Source organism: Parasteatoda tepidariorum, chromosome 1 (assembly GCF_982258835.1).
Source record: "Parasteatoda tepidariorum strain Cologne lab strain chromosome 1, Ptep-v5.0, whole genome shotgun sequence".
Lineage (NCBI taxonomy): Eukaryota > Metazoa > Arthropoda > Arachnida > Araneae > Theridiidae > Parasteatoda > Parasteatoda tepidariorum.
The window spans coordinates 123,105,428-123,121,907 of record NC_141755.1 but is presented as its reverse complement, the minus strand read 5'-3'; the positions used below and the strand labels follow the sequence as shown (position 1 = coordinate 123,121,907).

The 16,480-nt window shown below is 26.7% G+C and overlaps 2 protein-coding genes across 13 annotated transcripts in view; one reads left to right on the top strand and one right to left on the bottom strand.

Annotated features, from left to right (window-relative positions):
- LOC147816861 (inositol 1,4,5-trisphosphate receptor-like) overlaps positions 1–16,480 on the top strand; it is a 310,281-nt gene that overhangs the window by 165,186 nt on the left and 128,615 nt on the right. The window lies entirely within an intron of this gene.
- Positions 1–16,480, bottom strand: part of LOC147816863 (calcium-dependent secretion activator 1-like) — a 58,910-nt gene that overhangs the window by 9,922 nt on the left and 32,508 nt on the right. For 9 of the 10 annotated variants that reach the window (XR_015429281.1, XR_015429282.1, XR_015429283.1 and 6 more), the window contains 4 exons: positions 13,133–13,233; positions 12,171–12,253; positions 10,928–11,065; positions 8,394–8,499 (listed from right to left, as the gene is read on the bottom strand). The gene's annotated coding sequence lies outside the window, so the exon portion shown is untranslated. The remainder of the gene's footprint in view (positions 1–8,393; positions 8,500–10,927; positions 11,066–12,170; positions 12,254–13,132; positions 13,234–16,480) is intronic. The other variant, XM_087152040.1, reaches the window with a different exon arrangement.

Genomic DNA, 16,480 nt, shown 5'->3' with positions numbered 1-16,480 from the left:
AGAGTTCTAAGAAAATCACACTCTAGCTACAACTATCTTTTAAGAATGGATTAATAAAGGCGTTTGGCACTCAAATGTGAGATAACAATTTGTTGTCCTACGTTATTACAAGCTAGCAAAATGTAAACTTTTTTTTATAATCGAAACTCAGGTAAAGCAAGTTTATAGCAAAAACCGATTTTTGAGGGTCGGATAGCCATTTACTACTATTGGTTTGTTAACAAAATTAACTTTCCTGGTTGTCATCTTAATAATTTTGCCATAATTCATTGTTGACGTTTTCTTTTTCCAACAGTTTTTAAAGGAGATAAGGATTTCTATAATAAGCTTTATGTTATATACAAAATTTACACTTATGGTTTTTTAGTTAGAAATTTGTTAAACATGCTTATGCTATTACTTATTTTTGGTGGATAAGCAGACTACGAAAATGTTTGTTGTGCTAAAGTTCTCAAATAATTTCCTTCAATGGGCAAACGCTTGAATGTAAAGTTGAATTTTTGAATTCTAGGCCAAAAATTAGCCAAAGGTTGTTTAGACCACACATGTTTTACCGGAGGAACAAAAGAAAGCTTTTAAATTAGGAAGTTAATTTCAAAGGACGATTTGAAAGTTCAAATTTGTGATATTTTAGTCAATAATTATAACTTGTTTTAGCTCCTGCTTTTTTTTATTTTATTCTTTTTTTAATTCTACGCTAACTTGTCATGCTCAATTTTTCGCGGTACAATTCAGAGGGGGAACAGGTCGTCGCGAGCACAATTCATCCCGGCTACAATTTGTATTTTTCAAAATTTGTCATGAGCACAATTTCTTGCGGATTCGATTATACACGATCCATTTACGAAGACATTGCATTGTTTATAAAAAGCTAACTAAATATTTGATTTGTAGCCGTTAAAATAATACCAAAGTATCTGATTTGCTTATTGTTACTTACAAGGGGGCAGAAATACATGCGCAAGACACCATAATTCTCTATTCTCAAATTTTTTTATTGCAAAAAATGTAACAGAAAAGGCAGAAAAAATTAGAAAATTTCATATTTGTAATTAAAGTTAAATTTAGGGAAAGAAGTAGAAAAAAAATATCTTTATTAAATCTTAGAGATCAAGACATTTGACTAAAGTAAAAAAATCACAAAAAAGCCCTTAAAGAATATTTAACTTAAAAATTTACAAAATAAACTAAAATGTATTTTTAGCTTTATTTCAAGCTATTTTATAATTTATTTGAATTTATTTCTAAAATTACACTATTACAGTCAAAGTCAAAGCAGAAAAAAAGATGAGATTTCTTATGTAAGCACGAAAAATTGTCCTTAATTATCGTTCTTTGCTGAGAGGGTACATCAAAATAGCGGGAAACATGTTTACGTAACATGTGAACGGCCCTCTTTTAAATTTCTCTTAAATATAAGAATAAAACTTAACATTCCGTGATAGTTAAAATTTATCATTTCAAATAAAAATTTGCGAAAACTTTCGTAATTCTCAAACACTATACAACTCTGGGGTATCTGTGTTTAGATAATTAAAAAAACTAAGTTTATAAATGATAATAAAGTGTGAAATTTTGAAAATAAAAAACAAATGTTAAAAACTTAACTAGCTATTACTATTTGAAATAGTAGATTTAAATAGCGCAGGTGCAGAAATAAAGTTTTCCCCACAAATTAATGTGGATGTCGAATTTGAATGTGGTTAAAATTTCAAGCGTTATTGATAATTTATTAAGTTTCTGTTCGGAATTTTTAAAAAAAGGATTTGACTAAGGAACGAATAATCTTGTACAAATTACAATGCAAGAATTTGCTTTTCTTATAAGTTAAAAATGTTCCAGTTATTATTCTAAATTACTTTCAAAGAAATGATATCTTTTCTTTCTGTACTAACGCTTTCGGATTTGTTTAAATAGTTCTGGAGATTTGGAAGCAAAAAAGTAAAATTAACCGTAAAAAACTTGAAGGTTTTCCTATTTAAACTATTTGGAACAAATTTTCTTTTATTATATTTCGATATAAAACACATACATTTATAGATTGTAGACTGAATTAAAGAGCTCTGTTGTTAGCAGGAAGGAAATTTGATTTACCGAAATGTTTGACTAACAAGTTTGCAAGTCGTAATAAATTTTTACAAGATGAAAATAAACTAATGTGCAATAACTTTTTACGTCATAGATAACAGTGAATGCTAATTTTAATATTAAGTTGTAAGGTTTTTGATTTCATGAAAAAAGCATCAATTTGCAACTTTTCAAAAAAAAATTTCTATAACGTATTTAAAATTGAACTTCGGATTCTGTATTTTCCACCATAGTTTAACAAAAGCAAAGACATAGTTTAAATGCAAATATTTTTCGTGATGTATCGCAAAGAACTTTTGTAATTTAATTTTCTTTAGATTTAAGGTTTATGTTAAAAAACACAATGCTTCGGAATATTGAAAATAAAATCATGAAAATTATTTGAAATAACTCTTTACAGACAATCAAAAGTGTTTTTTTACAACCATATAAGCGCATAAAAATTGAAAAACTAAGTATTTTTTATATTAAAAATATAAGTTTTTGGATTTTTCTGAAAGAAAATATACTTTGTTATAAAAAAGTTAATAAAATATTTACCAAGTGCTAGAATGAATTTAAGTAGCATGCCATGCTTCAACCAATTACCAAGTTTTAAATTAATGGGTTTATTAAAAGTCGAAATATTTGAATTGAGAAAAAACAGAATAAAAAAGGAATAAATAATATCTTATATTTGGTATTTAAATGCTGAGCATAAAACAAGTTACGGCCCGCATTTTTTTACCTACTGAAAGTCGATGTAGGGAAAAATTCTCTAGATTCTTTTAGGGTGCATGATAGATATGTGATCGAAAAAATGTACATTCTTTTGAAGTACAAGCAGGAATTTTAAAAATAACAGTACAATGTTTTAGTTAGGCAGAACATTAACTTAAACATTGGTTGAACACGCATTGCTTTTTACGTTTAATGAGTTCCTACAACAGACTTACCAATTTGACGGCAGACAATGTTGTTGGTTGAATGGCTTATAGTGTTTTAGATGTTAAGATCATAATTTAGTTGAAACTTAATTTGATCATAAATATTTTTGACGGGAATGCTAAAAATCATCTTATAGTTTCTGAGAAATTGACTTTTACAAAGGTCGCTTTTTTAACCTAACTATTCGACCAATTTCGCTCAAATTTTGTAATTTGCCATGTAAAATTACATCCGTTAAAGTAATGTAAAAATTGCATAGTTTACAATTCAAAATCTATCTGACTTTTATTAAAAATAATAAAAATAAACATTTACAAGAAGCTATTTTCTGAATGGAATTATTTTTGGATAAATGAGTTTTATAACTGTAACTTAAAATATCGAGTGCACTAATTAATTAATTTATTTAAGGTCACCCTCTCTAACCATTAAGACTGGATCATAGAATGTGAAGATCAGAAATTACTCAGGGTGCTCCGTTTTTATTTATTTTTTATTTTGTTATGCACTGTACAGTAATGTTACCAACTATGATACCTCACAGAAAAAATTTGACCTATAAATAAAAAAAAGTTATTCAAGATGTCTAATCTAGCACAATTTCCACACTAACTTCCCTTACTAATTTTGCATGTAAACAGATTAAAAGCTATATTTGAACTATGCTTAAATTAGCAAAGAATATAAATGTTGCAAAACATAGATTAAAAAGTGATCATTTTTTGTTGCATATCGAATTTTTTTTACATTTATTTCATATTGTGATTAAAAAGTTTTCCTAAACCATGAAAAAGTATGAATTAATTTCTTAAATACAAACTTTAATATTAAATAAACTTTACTAATAAACTTAAACATATTTCTTAAATATTAATTAGACACTTACAATAAATGCCTGTAGTAACCTGCAGATGGATTATCTTCAAAATATTGGCAAATTACATTGTAATATCTTCTAGCACTTTTGAGTTCTTATAAAGCTCTTCTATGAGTAAAAGACCTTTTTAAGAGCTATTTAATAAATGTTTGAAACTCAACATTCTTACATAAGCAAATTTTTTTAATTATAGTACTTAAGGGGTACCACTCACTCCAAAAAAAAATAATTTCACACTGAACTTTCTTGACTAACTCTCTCGGTCTAGTTTTGTTTAGCAGGATTTTCAGAAATTAATAGCTCACTGACAGCAAAATGTTCCTTTTCAGAAAATGATCCTTACATTATATCAATGACTTGTTTATTTTTTCTTACAAAAAATATTTATTTTTCTTCATTATGTTAGTCTATTTTTACAGCAAACAAAACAAATCTAACAATTAGCTTACTATATCTTTTTACAATAATCACCGCCATCTCTACTTCTATTTCACATTAATTTCTTATCTTAGCTAACTATTAATTAATTTCTTTTCTTAGAGTGAATAAATTTCATTAAAAAAACAATCTTAATGTAACTTTTCCGAGCATTTCCAAACATCAGAAGGATAATACAGCAATAATTATGAAAAAGAGTAATTTTATTTATTTTTAGCAGAAAATAAGAGTTACATTTTTTAAAGAAAAATAAGGAAAAAGAAAGTTTTCGACTAATTAATTTAAATATAGATTTCAATTGGCGGACCGAATTTAGATCACTGATTATTTTCCCAAGACTGAGGAGTGAGACCCATGAATACTCCGAATTGCAATATTTTTAGATCCTATACGTTTCTATCACAAAGCTTTAACTAAAAAATATTTTTGAAACAAAATATTCATTTGTGGGATACGTACATACTTACGACGACTACACACAGTATTGCCAGATTAGGGGTTTTCCTCCTATATTTAGGGGGATTTTTTTTTTATCTTCAGTGGGTATTTTAGGGGAATTTGTTTTTAGGGTTTTTTTCAGGGTTATTTGTGAATTTTACTAGCTTCATTTTGGTTACGTTCGAATATCAATTTTTATAACTGAATGTGTGAGATGGTAATATGAAAATCAATATGTTAAACCAAAACAAAAAGATTTAATTTAAAAACTCCTTTGTTGACTGTAGTAAGTTATTACTTAGCTCGATCAACCTGTACGTTTGGTGAATTTGAATTCAAATTATTTAAAATTTTTAATGTGCACATGGTTTAAAAATGATGTTGGTTAAAGAAAAGAAGTGCCTACAAAAGTACAAGAATGATTATGAACACGAAAAGCAGTTTAAAGGTTAATTAATAGTACAATTGTTCATAATTTTTTCTAATTATCAGCACTTCATTTCAAAACAATTTTGAAATGATGTGCTGATAATTATTGAATTTTGGCTACGACTTAAATTCTCTTACAGTAAATATTGATTCCGAAATGTTAAAGAAAGATGCATAAATTTTGTTGTTAAATTGAGCGAAGAAAAATGCAGAACAGAATAATTTCGAAACATTAGAGTCTATAAAAAAGTTTTCACCGGATTCAACACGTAAATTTGTTAAGGCAAATATTGTTGCTTAATTTTCATCAATTTGTATTGATGTCGATGGAATTTACTCTCGAATGTAGATGATTTGAATTGTGATTGTACAGAATCTTTATGGGTAAAAATCAGAGAAATTAAAAATTCTTGTGGAAATTTAAAACATATTTTGACTCTTGTTTTAGCTTTATTATGTATTTCGTTTTCAAATGCAGCTGTGGAGAGATGTTTCTCCTTATTAAATATTATTAAAGACAAATTGAGAAATAAAATGTCTATAACTACAGCTGATGCTACTTTGCGCTTTCGATATGAACTTTCTAATAGTTGTCAAAATTTTGTACCTACTTCTTCTATGTTAAAAATGTTTAACAACCAAAACATGTACAAATCAGAAAGTATTGACGAAAATATGTTGGATATTTTATCAGAAATTTAAGTATAATGTTAGAATTAAAATATTAAAAAGACTATATCGTTGATAATAAAATATTTATGAAAAAATGTGCGAGTCAAAAAGTATTGAAAAAAATATCTTAAATATTTTAATAGAAATTAAAAATAATGTGACGATTGAAATGTAAAAAAGATTAATTTGTCGATAATGAAATATTAAAAAGTATTAAAGCAACGTTTTCTATACATTATTTAACTTTTGTACTATTCTTTAATACTTATACTTTAAGTTAAAAATTTTGGTTTTTTTTAAAAAAATTTTAGGGGATTTTACAACGTCATTTGGGGGTGAACGGTTATCGGTACCTGACAACACAGTACGTGCTGATTTGCGATCGCAACGCTCGAGTACGCCATCTGGGGAGAAGACCTGTTTCATATCTTGACCCTCCTTCCTTCCTCTCTTCTCTGTTGTTTAGTAAAGTAATACGATATTCTACTTAAGCGTTTTGCTACCCAAAGAATCCGAAATAATTCCTGAAATAGTGAAACACCAAAAATGGCCTTTTAAAGTACTTGGTTGTTAAAGTAGCTGCTACCATTTTAGTATTCAACATCACTAAAATTTTAAGTTTCAGTAAGATATGATACACGTAGTTGCCAATTCTCCTGTATTTACCAGTAGCCACTACTGGATTTTGCCATTTTCTCCTGGTATAATAAAAATTCTCCTAGTTTTTGTACATTTTAGAAAATTTCCTACAATTGAATAAGTTTTTGAAAAATGAGCTGTTTTTCAAGATGACAACAGCAAAGTTCATCGGGCTGGATGAATATGTCACTGGTCTTATGAACACTCAGGCACTCAATTACATCTCGACTGGCTTGTAAAATCACCTGACTTGAACCCGATTGAAAATTTGAGGGACATGTTGGAACAATGGGTAAAACGCCGAAATCAACATCCTTGCAATTTGGTGGATTTGCTCGAGATCAAATCCTCAGCGAATGGCTTAAACTGGATTCGACATACAGTACAGAACCCGTTATCCGGAAATCAGAAAACTGGAAAACCGAAAAACCGGAACGGAATTCGATAAATTTTCCCGCAATTTTTTTTAAAAAAAATTTTTTTACCTCCGAAGATTTAGGATTTTTCTTTCTTTTTTGAAAGATGTTTACCTTACCATCATTTCAGAAATAATCATTAGTGTATTACCTCATCGTTTTTTCTTATTTTTAAGATTATTTCCAAATATTTTTTTTTTTAGTTGGGTTTAACACTAAAAAAACGGCTTTTCGTAGCGATTCAGAAAAACGGAAAAATCAGTTATCCGGAATAGCGATAGTCCCAATCGTTCCGGATAATCGGTTCTCTACTGTACCTGCAAAATCTAGTGAACTCACTTCCTAACCGAATCCTGGCGGTTATCAAATCCAGAGGTGGTGTTACACATTATTAAATGATGTTTTTCAGGATTTCTCTTAAGGTGACTAATTTTTTGTCCGGTGTGCTTAGAAATAAGACATATATAAAATCCTTGCAAATAAAATAAAAATGTGTGCTTGCAAAACAGTACTTCATCAGGGGACACACTGCCTGCAAACACATAGGAGCCCTTCTGTAACAACAGCAGATAAATAATACATTACATCAGCAATTAGTTGACATTTTTTTGTTTAACTAGATCGGTAAAACAATAAAATCAGCTACATTGGATTCAACCAACGTAGAAACATTCAATTCAAATGTTTCTACGAAAAAAACATTTGTACAACAGAATGTTTTTCCTCCCGAAAAAAACATTCAATTCAACAAAAAGAATTCAATGTCCATTAAAACATCAAAACATGTGTTAAGCACTTCAAAAACATGCGTTAAACATTTTTGTACTTTCCAAAAAAATAAAATAAAAAGACTTGTACTTAATAATTTTTTTAATGCAAAAAAATTCCTATTTTTTTTAAAACTCTTATTTCTTTTGTCGCTATCACACAATGAACATGAATTCCCTTTAAATGAAGGAAGAAAACTCACCAATTTTAATTCTAATTAATGATTTGAAATATGCTATCAAAGAAGTGGTAATATATTGATTTTTAATTTTAGAGACAGATTTAAACATAGATCACATGTGAAGTCAAGAAAAAGTTTACATTGTCTATTTATTTAACAACTTATTTTTAATTGACAAACACATTTAACACATCTGTAACAAAACTTCTTTTTAATCTCATATATTTTTAGATTTAGAACATTTTTATTTATAGAGATAAAAGGATATTTAGAATAGTGTCACTAAAGTTTGGGAATTTTTTGGATTTTTATACAATTAAATAAAATTTCAGAGAATTCACAGAATTTTTTTAGCAATTCTCCAACTTATTCCACATCATTGACTAAACAAACACATACATTGAAAATTAAAGACTTGCCTTTGATGGGTGATAATAAAACATAGAAACAAAATAATAACATATACAAAAAAGATTTAACCTAGATGCAAATGGATCAAATCTTTTAAACGGCTAATTACCTTCTGCAGTTTCTTTTTAGCATCATTTACTTGTTTTTCTTAATTAGTCTCATCATAACAAATCATTTTACATGTTGTTAAATGAAGTATCTCCCATATATAAGCTCTACAAATAAAATAAAAATTCAGTTTTATTTACACATTTTGTTCAGCAAATATACAATATAGCAAAGGAAATATTTGAAAACCAAACGCTAAAACTAATAAATATGTAATTTTTAAAAAGCAAAATTCATTATGTCTAATTGCAAATATACCAGCTTTAGGAAGAAAAATTTATTTTAAAAGAAATGCAGTAAAAAATTATTAAAAATAATTTAAAGTTACTACTTAAATTACTCAGAGTATCCTTTTTAAACTAAAATGGAAGTTATGAAGTTACAAAAGTCTTGTCCTAAGTTTTTTAGTAATTAAACAAATAAAATGGAAATTTTTTCATGAAAACGAGTCAAAAATGCAAAATATTAACTGATATACTATAGACTTTGGATGATTTCATAAAAGATAAAAATATAACAAATCATTTCAGTTTACTTCACAATCTAAATTATATCATTGTTATATATAGAGATTAGTATACTCTTTTATAGATATGTGATGCAAATGACACAAAACCTAATTATTATGAGTTTCTTCTGGATTTAGGATTCTTTTTATTCATAAATTTTTAAAACAAAATTATGGACTTAATACTTTTAGAAATATACCTAATTTCTTAAGCTGTACACACAGTTCGATATAAAAAAATCCTTCTAGTATTCTTTATTTTTTTTTCTTTGTATAGCCGTTGCTTATAGTAACACAATGTGCATCATGAAAAATTACTCAGTCAAATTTCCCATTACAAATATTTTTATAATTACTATTTTTTTAAAATTTTTTCCCTCCTGATTCTGACTCACTAATTTTATATGCAAATATATATATATATATATTAGAATTGGTGAAACTTGACAAATGTTTTTTTCCTACTTTTTTTCCCCAATAAAATTAATCAGAAATAAAAAATAGTGTTTTAGTTATTCCTTATTTATGCATATTAAAATATTATTAAAAATTATAAAGAAACAAACATTATGAGCCACCGAAGATTAATTCTTTTTTAATACAAGCTTGTCCAACTTATGGCACACTTGGCAACTTTTACTTTTTCTGAGAGTTTTTCAAAATGGTAAAGAAATGACATTTGAATTACAATGTCAGATAGAAATATTTTTTTACCGGATGTTTAACAATTTAATAACTATTAAACACTTACATGTATGAGGAATTTAATTATGTTAATTGTTTATATTTTTCATGTCTAACAATATTTAGCATATACAAATTAATAAATCTATAAATTAAATAAAATAACGCATAAATTAAGTAACCACTATGTAAAAATAAAATTATACACAAAATCTGGAAAAGTTGTCAAATATGACTTACAGTCAGCCTATTAAATTCAGAAATTCATAATTTGATATCTTCTGTCTGATGTAATTAAAAATTACAATACACAGCATAATAAAGGTCAAAATGTTTTATTGATTGATCAAATACAAATATTGAGTTTAATAATGGTGGGTGGACACAATGAAGTACACTGGAGCAAACTGCACTTCCAAAGTAACCTTTAAAATGTTCACTGGTTGAACAGACTTATGTTAATATCTTGCAGCTTACCATAAATAAAATTAACAATTTAAACACATAAACAATAGTTTGACAGTTAAACCAACAATTTTGAAAAAAAAATGCCATATAAATAAAAGACCTTTTTTTTATAACTCACATAAAACATGATTAAATAAATAATAGGAACAAGTCATAAATAATAGGAACATATAATCAAAGGAATAAGATTAGAAAAATCTTCTTTCACTAAGTCAGCCACTCTTTGATAATAAGAAAGTCTAGGGGAGAAGCATACACGAAGAAAGAAAGGAGCTATATAATTAACATGATTTAAACTGCTTGAATATTGCTAACTAAATATGAAGAATGTGTGGCATCATATTAAAAAAAAATTTAAACATTGCACAAACTATTGTTTTGAAAAAAATAAATAAAAGGTGTTTGGAACTATATTGCTAGAATTAATCAGTTATGAATAAATTAATTTTTTTTCTTAATTTCATAAAATATTTTTTTATTAATCTAGAACCAAAGTCTGTGTAATTTGTTATAATTTGGTTCATAATTCACTAATGATTTGATAACTAATCCACTAATTGTAAAGAATTTCAGTACATTTTACAAAAGGATTTTGTACAATTGTATTGAATGTTACAAACATTTATTTAATAGAATAGGAAATAGTTTATTGAATTTAAAAAAACAAAAATACAAAAAAATTACTTTTAAATATTTTTTGCAGTTTGTTATGAATTTTGCTATTTTCAGATAATTTAAAAGATAATTATCTTGTTTCCATACAGATAACTAAGCAATTAATTTAAAATTTTTTTGCAGGAATGATTTTGAAGCAAATAGAATCAGTTAACATTATCTTGAATATGTATTTAAATTGAATATTTGAATTCATTTACCTTAAAGCTTTATGCAGGGTTTCTCAAACAATCACAGGTTTTGGATGCAAAAGGTTCATACTAATACAGTCATTCCAGTCACCCCAATTCCAACAAAACTGAAAATTGCTTAAATGATAAGCAAACCAACTAGAAAATCTGAAATAGTAGACATTTAATTGCAATAAATATTATTTATTCATTAATTTATTATAACCAAACAAAACCTTATTCTAACAAAACAAAATCTAAATTTTCCCATTATCCAACTGGATACTAAATTATGTGGGCATTCTTATCATAGCTGTTAAAAGATAAAGCTCCAAGAACTGTTAATGTTGTAGACAGGATTGGCAAGATTTTGCCGCAGGTGGAAAAAACCATGGTAAATACCGGTAAAAACCGTCCTGGCAAAAACAGGTTTTTGCCAAGCAAAGTGGCAAAAAGTGGCAAAAACCTATATTGTCCAAGATGAGAGGACAAAAACACATTTTTGATACAAAATTATTCCTAAAATTGAAATATATACTATGAATATAAATAATTACAAAAAAATTAACAAAACTATTATTCCATAATTAAATGATAATGTAATAATATATCATTTTAGTAGTTTAAAACATTATTGATTGGAAAATTTGTGATTATTCTCCTTTTTTCAGTGAAATGAACTTATTTTAAATTAATACAAATATAATTTGAGGCATAAAATATCTATCAACATGTGTAATTAATTATTGTACAAATAATAATTTTTTATAATAAATAATAGTATTATACAAATAATAATATTTATTTGTAAAAAAGCATTTATTTTAGGGATTCTAAAATGAAAAGAGATCAAAAACTTTCAATCTTTTAAAAAATTATTACCCTTAGGTACATTAATTATTAATATGTTAAAAATAATTTTTTCATGTAATGTATCAAAATTATTATTCCTTATGATAGATTTAAATTTGTTTCAAGTATTTTGTAATAATATTTAATCAGCAATTTAGATAATTTGGTTTTTGCCGGTTTTTACCAGTTTTTGCCGGTTTTTACCAGGTTTTTGCCACTGTCCTGGCAAAAACCCCTTTTTGCCGGCAAAAACTCCAACCCTGGTTGTAGACTAGGTGCTTACATTTATCTAGCTAAAAATATTATAAACTATCATAGTCAAAATTTTAGTTGTAATTAATTAAAATACACTTGAATAAAAAAATGTTGGCTAAAAATTATTTAAAAAATTCTGAATGCTCTTAAAAAATAATAAACTGACCTATTTATACAATCAATGATCATTGTATCTAATCTTTCATAAATTAATTCCACTGCTCCTAAATAAATTAATTCCACTGCTAGCTATGTAAAAGCTAAGAAAATTTATGATTCATACAAGGGTCTAAAATAATAGACCTACAGTACAAAGTCAAAATAATATTAAGGTACACAGATATATTAAAAAAAAAACTTCTATAATTTTTTTAGTTACAAACAAATATTAAATATTGCTTCCTTTTTATTATCTACATTATTAAAATACTGATTGGTAATAGCTATTACAAAGTCAGGAACAGTTATGCTTAAAAAAAGAAAAGTGGAAAAAAACAGTAATCAGTTTCATAAAAAAATATAAATATTAAACTGAATAAATAAATACTTCTGACAAAAGTAATTTATTATTAAATTATTAATATATACAATTTGGAGTCAGACATGTGCTTTCACAAACAATTTTAGTAAATTCAGAAATTAATTTTAATTCATTTGGAAAGTTAATAATTCATGTGTCAATCTTTAACACATAAAAGTGACATATAATTCCTGCAATTCATTTATGAATCATAAACCTGATATTGCAGTCCAGTGAGTTAAAAAAGAAATAATATCTTATATCGACTTGGTAACTTCTCCAAAAATTACACTTTAATTCCAACAAAACTACCCTCATGTAACTTAAAATGAAATTCAAAAATAAATTAAATATCATCAGAAAGTAAATCAAACGTCATCAGAAAGTAAATCAAATATATATTTTATTGTTGATAATAATTTCGGTTGCTCTGTAAATTCTTATCAATAAATATTTAAATTTCGGTTAATGTAAAACATAATAAACTGAATAACAGAGAGGGAAGATGATGTGTTTTAATTATTTTAGCTTATAACACTACGTAATTGCATGCTTGCCAATTAAAATAAAACACTAAAAATTGAAAGAAAGCAACTTGAAAAGGATACAACTCGAGGCATTGTACTGGGTTGCAGTTTTCATAGTTCAAGAAAAAGCGAACCTAACGATAGTTTAAAACAGGTAATTTGAGAATTTCCCCATATAGAACCTGAAATTAAAACAAAGAATAAAAAATAAATAAATAATAAATTGATTTATTATATTAAATATTTTAGGAAATTATATTGCAAACTTAATAACTATAAATAGATATTAAATGGTTGCCTAAACTATTAAATGGAAAAACTCTGGTTTTCGCATAGAAAACAACCAAAAATGCATAGAAATGTTATGAAATTTTAACATTAAGAGAGGAAACCTCTTTATTAAAACGCATATTTTATTAAAAAATCAGAAGTTATTATTTTCATAGTGTTTACGAACTAATTATCAATCAAGATTTAAATTAACGTAGGGAGATTAAAAAAAAAAAAGGTATTTTTTCTTTAAAACGACATCAGAGAGAAATTTTGTTCTCCTTTGATGGATATTTAAGAGAAGAAGAAAAATGTGACACATTTTAATAATGTTGAAGCGAAATCCAACGATTTATTTCTAAAAAAAGTAAAATTCAATCATTTATTTCGAAAAAAAGTGAAATTTAATTATTTCTAAAAACACAGAAAATCTAACACATTTGCTTAACCTCACACTTCCTTTAACATCTTTCCTCAGCAGTGACAACTCCAATTTTAACTTTTCAAAGTTAAGTTTTTTTTTTCCTTGTCACCCAACCTCAAGGTCAGTGATCTTCCTTTTGCTCAAGATCCATCAGCTAAAAAGATCTAAGAATTTCTAAATCCAAGATCTCAGTGAGGTTAACTTCCAAGCTTTTTAAAACCAAGTCCAGTAATCTTAGCAATTACTCCCAACTATCCAGTCTGTTAAGAGGGAAATGTCGGCTGGATAAAACAAAATCCCAGTTCAGTTAAATAGGAATGTTTCTCTCTAATTACCCTAACATGGAACAACTGATTTGAGGAGAAAACTGCAGGTTGAAATACTTATATGCAGAATGGTTATAATACCCATCACACATTTTAAGTTAAATTATTAGTGTAATAATATTCAATGTTTATGGATGAATAACACAAATGTGAAAACTTATGATTAGGAAGAGTAAAAGTGTATGGACAGCAATCTTAATTTTTTTCCTTCTTCACAATGATTTTCAAAAACAGCTAGTTCCTATATTCCACTTTCCCACCCCCCAGGGTCAGATATCTGGGGCCATAACTTGTGTTACTTGTTGCCTATAAAGTTGAATATTGTTCTCCTTCCCACAAAGGGTGGAAGATAGATCTGAGAATTTTTCTCTAAAATATGTCCAGTTAGCATCGCGGCATAAAAATACACTTTATTTAAATTTTATTATAAAACTTTTAGGAATATTTCTACTCTAGTAGAAAAATAAAAGAATAAATAAAATTATTTTAAAGGGGAAAATAATCTGAGGTAAAAAGTTATTTTTCTTCTAACATAGGGGTGCACAACCTGCAGCCCGTGGGCAAAACGTGGCCCTTCGATTACTGAAGTGTGGCCCCCAAAAGCTTCTAAACACAATAAAAAAATTTAAAAAATGGCAATTTTTAATCGCACTTTTAAGTCATCACGTTTTGACACAATCAATTTTAACAGATTCCTTAGTAAATGTAAGTTTAACATGCTTTCTTTAAGTCGATTTCATCGTAAATATAAATGATTTCTTTAAACAGTTATTTCCGCTTTTCTATGTGATTTCGAAAATCCCGAATTTTTATTACGACGCGAATTTCAGATCGCAAATTTAAGTAATCACTTATTGCGCACTTTATTTGTGACGATTTCATCTTAAATCTAAGTGATTTTTTATCTTTTTTTTGCAATTTTCTTTTTTTTCAACAATTTTTCTCGGCAGTTTTCCCTATGCGTTCCCACGTATTATAAAAAATTCCAATTATTCTATTATGACATGCAAATTTTAAATCATGCATTTGACACGCTTTATTCATGCTGAGTTCAGCATAAATATATTTTTTCCCAATTATTCCTATACTTTTCCACATGATTTTGACGATCCCGTTATTTAACTATGATGTTATTACGACACGTGATTGTTAATCGCGCAATTAAATAATCACTTTTTGATACGATATTTCGGTACAGTTTTATCGTAAGTCCTAGTTATTTTTCCTTCGTTTTTATTTCCGCAACGAATATGATTTGTTTGAATGTGGTAATGAATTGTGAGTTGATCAAAAACCAAATATTCGGCAAAAAAAAGAAGAAAAAAAATCGAATAAACGTACTGACGTACACTTGGGGCCAAATAGCAAGATCTTTTAGCAGCATAGCAACACTGAAACTAAAATTTCAATGCTCAGAATAATATTTCCTGGAAAAACGCATTCATAAATTAACTCTAAAAAAAAGACCAATCAAGAACGGTTTTGAAAATGTCGAAAAGCGAAATAGAGAACATAAAAATCAATCTTAATTTTTGAAAAATTTTTTTAAAGAAGAACATCTCAGTTTTTCAATTACCAGAAAAAGCGAAGAAAAAATAATTAAGTCAACAGAAATGCTATTAAAAATTACTGTGTTAAAATGAAAATGTCTAAAAAAAGTTTTATTTTTATTTAAAGAAAATAAAAAGATAGAAAAAACGTTCTTAATTTTTTTAAATGAAAATCTTATGCCGAAAATCTCAATTTCAATTTTTCTCATTGCCATAATTTTAGAAGAAAAAAAATTGATAAAAAATTTTTTTTATTTGTAACTTTATTTTTAAAAAAAATGCTGAGTCATAATAAAAATGCCTGAAAAAAAGGAAAACAGAAAAAATAAATTTTTCTTAGTTCCTGAAACAAAACTTTAATACTAAAAATCACACTTTTCTATGTTACTGGTTATTTATATTACAGTTCATGGAAAGAGTGATAATAAATTAATAGTATGAGACGTTCTGTTAAAATGCTGGGTTATAATAAAAACAGCAAAAAATGGGAAAAAATCGTTCTCAATTCTCAAAGTATCGAAAAAATGACAAAATTGTATTGCCTGATTATAATTTTTTTTTTTAAAAAAAGTAATATCTCTAAAAATTCAAAAATAAAAAAACTTAGAAAAATACATTTCTAAAAAATATTCTGCCGAATATTTGACTGATCATTCAACCAACTGAATATTTCCCAGAAGGGCCAAATACTCGTTACATCCCTTCCTAAATTAAATGCAATGTTATTGCAACTTGAGAAATTCATAAAATGGCAGAAAACGTGAATTTTTAAACTGCTCACTGTTAGTAGTTTAGATTTCAATTTTTTGTTGCTTAAGTGATCTTTTTCGATAAAAAAAAGGAAAATGTTTACGATATA